The sequence below is a fragment of the Cebus imitator genome, unplaced genomic scaffold (genome assembly GCF_001604975.1).
Source record: "Cebus imitator isolate Cc_AM_T3 unplaced genomic scaffold, Cebus_imitator-1.0 Scaffold545, whole genome shotgun sequence".
NCBI classification, from domain to species: Eukaryota; Metazoa; Chordata; class Mammalia; order Primates; family Cebidae; genus Cebus; species Cebus imitator.
Genome location: NW_016107860.1, coordinates 995,916 through 1,004,264, shown reverse-complemented (window position 1 = coordinate 1,004,264; position 8,349 = coordinate 995,916).

Below are 8,349 nucleotides of genomic sequence, written 5' to 3'. Positions count from 1 at the left end.
GATGGTCTCGATCTCTTGACCTCGTGATCCACCCGCCTCGGCCTCCCAAAGTGCTGGGATTACAGGCTTGAGCCACCGCGCCCGGCCCTACACCAGCTTCCTCTTTAAAAGTCCTTGCCTTCTGCCCTGAAAAGTGAAGTGGTACCTCAAAGCAGGACCCTATACTACTTCCTCTCAGCTAGCTCTGGGATAAAGTCAGTTTATTTCTATCAGAACTTGTTCTTGTTAATAGGACTCTGCAAGCAGCGATAGACTGGACCTGTGTCCAGTTACAAGTTGCCAATTTTAGATAATATATTTTGACTTACAGTAGATGAAAATTACATTACTATTATAGAACCAAACTGGGGTCTGCTCTCTCGGCACAGTAAAACCAGGTATCTCCACTGACGTTTTGCAGCAATAGGAAAAGCATTTATTTGTAAGGTGCCAAACAAGGATGACCAGGCAGCTAAATGAAAAAACCCGTGTGGCTAGAACTGCTAGTAAGAGGGAAAATGATGTAAAAACAGAATTAGAGAGGAAAGCAAGGGTCCAGATTACTGAGGGCATTGGGTGAGATGGAGCAGGACCCCCTTTCCAGAGGCTTGAAAACCCCAAGCATGAAAATAAAGAATAATTTGGACTTCCTTAAAGGGAAATTCCAGGCACCTAACTAGCCCCAGAAGTAAATAAGAAATTTGTCAAACAAGAAGGTGATAGTAGTCTATAGCAATAGCCAAGGAACTTAGAGTTCCAGAGATGTTTGCTTTCCTTATGGAAACTAAAGATAGCATCTTAACATATGTCCCTGAGTTGTCTATCGGACCCCACTGAGGTTCCTCACTGAATGGATCTAGTGGCCTGTAGATCTCAGATAAGGAGAAATTGAAGATGGAACTTTGACCACATTCTTTGTCCTATAATTTTTCCAGAGGGGCTTAGAGCATGTTACACTCCCCTGGGGGACTCTGGGGACACAGAGCCAAACAGTATCATTCTGGTTAATATTTTTCTGCCGATACCAATTTTTTTTTTTAAAGCTTCTCTTCCTAAACCAATTGCAAATGAGAAAATCTTTGAATGTGCCTATAACATGTAAGCTTGTTTCAAGATAACCCATCCTTTTAGGCCTAAGCCAACATGTAACCTCCACGTATTGCTTTACAATTTTGCCTGTAGCTTTTGCCTGTGCTACATGCAAAATCATAAAGCAATACATGGAGATTACATCTACCCCTTTCTGTAACAATCCTTGCCTGCAAGCCATCGGGAGCTCAGGTCTTAAACTTGAGCTGCCCTGATTCTGCTTGCTTGGCACGCTGCAATCAGTGCTTCACCTCTCACTGCTATCCCAGTGTCAGTGATTGGCTTTGCTGAGCCAGGTGAGCAGATCCAAGTTCAGTTCTATAACATCTCTCTCTTTTGTCTTAAAATAACCCAAGTTTATTTTTGGCTTAAGAGCCTTTGAACTTTCTATTCTTGAAACACTGTTACTCAGATATTCATGAAGTTGTTCTATTTAGGGGAGAAGGAATTGAGAAAAAGAAAATTAAAAATGATTTTCTTTTTTTAGACTCTTGGTTTGATCAACTTGGATGGATGGTGGTTTTCTGTTTACTAAGACGTGAATACTGGAGGAGGAGTTGTGAAATTTGAGACGTCTGTTACTGGGTTACGTTTATACAGTGCTTAAGTATTGTACAACAAATTATCCTGAAACTTAGTGGCATAAAGCAGCCTTTATTACCTCGTTGTTTCCAGAGATTAGAAATCTAGTTGTGGATTAGCTGGGTTCTCTAGCTCTGGGACTCTTGCAGGGCTGCAGTTCTAGCACTCAACTGGGAAGGAACGTCTTCCTAGCTCCCTTGGGTGGTTGCCAGCAGATTTCAGTTTCTTGCAGGTTGTTGAACTGAGGCTTCATTTACTCACAAACTGGTAGCCAGAGGTCTCCCTCAGTTCCTTGCCACATGGGCCTCTCCATAGGGCAGCTCACAAGATGGCAGCTGACTTCAACAGAGAGAGCGAGACACAGTGCTAGCAAGATGGAAGTCACAGTCTTTAGTAACCTAATCACAGAAGCCACATTAAATCTGTATTAGTTGGGGTCCTCCAGAGAAACTGAACCAATGGATACATATGTATATTTGTGTATATATTTATATCTATGTATATAGAGAGATGTATGATGAGGGATTAGCTTATGTGATACAGAGACTGAGGAGTCTCATGATCTGCTGTCTGTAAGCTGGAGGCCCAGGAAAGCCAGTAGTATAGTTGCAGCCTAAATTTGAAGACCTGAGAACCAGAAGCAAAGATGTTCAAGGGTAGGAGAATATGGATGTCCTGGCTGAAACAGAGTAAATTTGTCCTTTTTTTTTTTTTTTTTTTGAGAAGGAGTCTCACTCCGGCACCCAGGCCGGAGTGCAGTGGAGCAATCTCAGCTCACTATAACCTCCGCCTCCTGGATTTGAGTGATTCTCCCACCTCAGCCTCCTGAGTAGCTGGGCCTACAGGCACCCACCATCACACCCGGCTAATTTTTGTATTATTAGTAGAGACAGGATCTTGCCATGTTGGCCAGGCTGGTCTTGAACTCCTGACTTCAAGTGATTCACCTTGATTCACCTTGTTTTAGCCTCCCTAAGTGCTGAGATTATAGGTGTGAGCCACAGTGCCTGGCCAATTTGTCCTTTCACTACCTTTTTGTTCTATCTGGGTTCTTAATGGATTGGATGATGCCCACTCATGTTGGTGATTGCAATCTTCTTTACTCAGTCTACTGATTCAAATGCCAATCTGTTACGGAAATATTATCAAAGACACACTGAGAAATAATGTTATACCTGCTATGCAGGCATCCCTCAGCCCCATGAAGTTGACATTAAAAAATTAACTGTCACACCTTCACTTTTGCCAAATTCCATGTATTAGAAGCAAGTCATTAGATTCAGCCCACACTCAAGGGGAAGGGATTATACACGGGCTGAACACAAGAGGTGGAGATCATTGGGAGCTATGTCAAAACTGTCTCTGACAGGTATGTGGGCACTATCCCAAATGCTTTACATGTCTTAAGTCACATAATCCTTCCAGCACAAGCTAAGATAGATATGCTATTATTTCAGTTTGACAAATGAGACTTCAAGAGGTAAAGTAACTTGCTTGAGGTCAGACAGCTAAAGTCAGTGGGGTATGGAGATTTGAACCTAAGCTATCCTGATTCAGCATCTGTATTCTTTTTTGGGGGTGATGGGGGAATACGGAGTCTTGCTCTGTCACCCAGGCTAGAGTGCAGTGGCGTGATCTTGGCTTACTGCAACCTTCGCCTCCTGAGTTCAAGCGATTCTCCTGCCTCAGCCTCCTGAGTAGCTGGGATTACAGGTGTGCACCACCATGCCTGACTAATTTTTGTATTTTTAGTAGAGACAGGGGTTTCACCATGTTGGTCAGGCTGGTCTCCAACTCCTGACCTTGTGATCCGCCCACATAGGCCTTCCAAAGTGCTGGGATTACAGGCGTGAGCCACCGCACCCACATCTGTATTCTTAACCTGTTGGCTGCATTATCTGAAATGGAGGTGTTCAGTAAGAGCTGGAATCTGGACTTCTTGGGAGAGGATTGGACTGGCAAAGAGAGTTGGAGGATGAAATTAACGAATCCTAGAAGAATCACAACTGATTTTCAGTTTGTTTCTCTTTTGCACCCAGGTTCCTCTCCAGCGCGAAGGAGATGAGCTTTTCTCTAGCATCTCTGTAACAGTTAAAAGGAGGCCTAGCTCAACAAACTCCATTTTGCTCCTTACACCCGCTTTACCCGACAGGTGATGCCTTTTTGGTTAAGTAATTTTGCTTATCTCTGCATGTAGGCCAAGATAATGATGGAAAGAATGTAGCTTGTAGTTTAATTTCAAAGCAAGATGGTAGTATTCTAGTCACTTCCCAAAGCTAACCTCCAAGGAGATAAGGAGTGTGTGCACACAGGTAACAATATTATATTAAAATTTTATAGGATTTTAGCTTTCACTCAGTATATGAAAAAGTAAAATAATAATAAGATATATAATTAAAGATTTATAGGAGCATTGTGACTTCAGCAAGGACAAAGAAGTTTCCCAACTCCCCCTCAGACCCTCTCTGTTGCCCAGATGGCTGTAATCATCAGTCACTTCTTGACCTAAATCTCCTCTTTCTACCCCCTTCCCTTAATGTTAAAGGGACTGGAAATGCACATTACCTGAAGAGGGTTCTTTAGGACATTATTCTGCCATCTTCTCGGTTTGCTGGCTTTCTGAAATTAACTGAGTTATTGCCCTCTTGCCGTAACACCTTGTCTCTCGACTTATTGGCTGTCGTGCGGTGAGCAGTACCAGCTTAGACTCAGCTACATTATCTTGTAGTATTCATCTGTTCCCTTGCTTTTGACAAGTATTTACTGACTACCGACTATGTGTAAGGAAGGTACTAGATCATAGGGAATGTACTTTTAGTTCTCTGGATACAAAAAATGAAATTTTGTTTGAGAAGTTTTTGAACAACTTGTTCTAAGCATCTACTTAACTATCATCTATTTCACCTTAAGCTGTCTTTCTATTCAATGTACCACTATTAAATGTTGTGATGGTACTAGAAAATCAGCAATTTGTAAAGCATTTGCACAAATTCTAACCAGGCTTACTACTTTGGCTCTTCCTATTATCTACTTAGCAATCAAAGCAATGCCTTAATTTAACATATGATATTGAAAATAATTTTATAATATTTCCAATTAAGTTAATTTTCCCATTGCTTTTGTGCTCTTTGTCATCACATGTAGAATGATGAATTCTATTTTATATTTTATGAGTGAACATGGCGTGTGTTCTTCCATTTGGGTCACTAATAGCTCTCTATTTTCTAATTTCAAAAATACTGAGTTCAGTACCCAATCTGTTACAAATTATACAGTAACCACTTCCCCAAATGAACTACAACTTAGAGTTAAGTTCACAAGCCATTTCTTCATTTGTGCCAATGTGTAACAAGCCAAAGCTTGATGGCTCATTTCAGTTAAGTAGGTTGCACAAAATTTAGAAGTTATTAACAAATATGACCTACAACCATTACAGAAATGAAGAAAAGATGAAATTACACAGTTTAGACCCATATTGTCCAATTCCTAATTTAGTCAGAGATCACTGAAGTAACAACCCTCCTTTTACTGAAATAAAATACTTAAAAAATAGGAACATTATTCTGCTTCTAATCTCTGCTGACAGTTACAGGGAGAAATATGTTATAAAAACCAGCCTATGAAGAACATCAGGAAAGAAAGTAATGTTACCTGGAAATCTAACCTACTAAATTTTGATAAGCATATGAGCCACCAATTTAGTTACACTGCTAGGAAATTCTGATGAAAGGCAACTACTAATTTCTAAAGGATAAATCTGACAGAATCTCGGAATAATTCCATTTGGACTCATTATTATTATTTGAGATGGAGTCTTGCTCTGTTGCTCAGGCTGGAGTGCAGTGGCATGATCTTGGCACATTGCAACCTCTGCCTCTTGGGTTCAAGCAGTTCTCCTGCCTCAGCCTCCTGAGTAGCCAGGACTACAGGTGCATGCCACCACACCAGGCTAATTTTTTGTATTTTTAGTAGAGATGGTGTTTCACTGTGTTAGCCAGGATGGTCTCCATCTCCTGACCTCATGATCCACCTGCCTTGGCCTCCTAAAGTGCTGTAATTACAGGTGTGAGCCACCGAGCCTAGCTGGACTCCTTATTTTAAGCTTTTGTGTTATTGCTTAATATGGAATATGGAAATATTCTGATGATTTACATGGTTGTGCTAGAGTTTTAAAATTTGTTTATTAGAACTGTGAGAACTTCCTTTACAAAAGTGCTCATTTTTATGTAGCTAAGAGACCCAGTACAGATCTTCTTCAAAGAATGTCATCATCACAAATTAAATAAGAAATTAGCATACAAAAGGATTCACGATTTACTGATGAAAGTGCCCTCTGGATCTAAATCAACTCATCAATCAAGGCTTTCTTAGACACTGACTAAATGTTTAGCATAATCTTGAGTACTCTGGGGCTGTGGAACTCTGTATCTGCTGAACACCAGGATCTAATGGGGAGCTTTATCATATAAACAGGTTCCCGGTGGCTCCACTTCTGAAGATTCTAATTGGTGGCTTCTGGCATGAGGCTCTGGGGAATCTGTTCTTTTGTGTGTGTTTTTCTTTTGTTTTGTTTTTAATGTCATAGGTGATTCTGATGATTAGTCAGAACTGGGAACCATAACTGCAGTGGTTCCCAAAATCTGGTCCCTAGACCCACATTATTTAGATCACCTAGGAATTTATTAGAGATGCAAATTCTCAAGGCTGTGAATGGAAAATAAAAATCTTGGGACCTCAAACTTACTATGCCAAAGGGTAAGTGAAGCTTGGGAACTAAGTCACACAGAAACAAACAAAAAACTGCCTTCCTTTTTGTTCCCAACCAGATAGCTGCAAATTAGAAGGTCACATGTCTTCCCAGATGGCCTCCCTCACAAATTTTTCACAAGGAAATTCCCTGTGGGCCCCCAAATCTTTCAGAATACATATCCCTCCTATAAACTTGCCCTAAAATATAGTGCCCTTGAATCTCACCTTGGCAATGTAAATTAACAGCTTATTTTCACAGGTAGGGGACAAAGATAGGACTAGACATTTCTCCACCCACCCCAAACAAATGCATAATTGACTTCTCCCTCTACTCTGTGCCTACCTTATCTTATGTAAAATGTAGATCTACCCAGCACAAGAAGAATGCATAATTGACTTTAACCCCATCACTCTCTCTTTTCACATGTGAAATGTGGATTCAGTGAGTACTAATAAGTGCTAATAGAAGCCTCACAAGAATGTAAACATCTTAGGCCTACCCCCAGCCTCTTTTTTTTTCTCCTTTCCCTCCTATCTGCTCTTTCCTTTTTAAATATTGAAATCTTCAAAACCCTCTTTGGAAAAAATACAGGCCCTGGTTCCTACTGTAACCTGTGTTTCTTTTTCCTGGCCACATCTTCAACCTTGGCAAAACAAACCTCTAACTCAATTGAGATTTTCCTCAGCTACTTTTTGGTTCACAGGCCCTATTCAGACCCACTAAATCATAGACTCTTGAAGTAGGGATTAACAATCTGTGTTTTATCAAGCCCTCCAAGTGATTTTGATACTTGTTACAGTTAGAGAATCATTTTAGATTTTTTATTTACTAAGCCCAATGGCTTTTTGTTCATATTGAAGATGGATGTCAATGTTCTTTCTTTGTTGCAGAGCTAAGGAAATAGGACTCCTTTTTTTCTCTTTGATTACCTAGCCAGACATTATATCCTTGGGAGTTCTCTAACTCTTAATATGCCTGAAAAAGTGTGGAAGGGAAATAGCTTTCTCAGCTTCCCACTTCCTCGCTGCTTAGGAAGACAAGAGTATATTTAGACAGGCCCTTCTGCTTCTAAGGAAAATAGGAAGGAGATAACAAATGATAACCAATATGAATATGTGTCAGAAGTTCTGGGACTTTAAAAAGGCTTTCTGCCCTGGTCTTGTACCCTGTTTTTATTCCTGATTATGGAGCTCACACCCTCCCCACTTTCTCATTCCTCCTTTAGCAAAGCTTTATGACTCTTCACAGCAATTCAAGTTCGAAAAAGAAAATACAGCCAAGCAAAGATGGGCTCTTTCAGCATAAATTTCATTTTTACTTGTTGATGGAAACAAAATTGCAGGAGTTAAAGAAAGAGGAAAGAAACACGAAATATGCTTCGACAGTAAAGACAGGTTTATTTTAGATAAATATGAGTGGGGCTTCTGGCTGAATTCAGTTAGGAGCACTTTCTCTTACAGACCAAGAGTATATATTGGTTTTAGGGTGAGGGGGCTTATTGGAAGCTTGGAATGTTTCGTTGTGAGGGAGAAGATTTAAGGTGGGGATGGAATGTCTCTGGGAGGAGAGGAGTTTATCTTGGGGCAGACATCTTTCTGGACAGAGAGGGGTTATCTCAAGGGTGACATCTTCCCAGCCAGAGAATAGTTATCATGGGGCTAGCATGTCTCTGGCTGGGGAGGAGTTTAGAATGTTTTTGGTTGGAGATGTTATTTGTGGTTTATGGTTGTGCTGACCTTAGCCATAGGCTGATGCCCTTTAATTTAGATAGTTTTTTAAGGTGAACCTTAGAATAAGGGGCTTGTCCAAGATGGTGATACTCTTGCTCTGTCAAAAATTTGTTTACCATTTTCTGGATTTTTCTTGATGGATCATTTAGTATTGCTACAATGAACATTAACTGCTATTTACTGCGACAAATGATGTTACGGACTTTAAGACTGAAGATG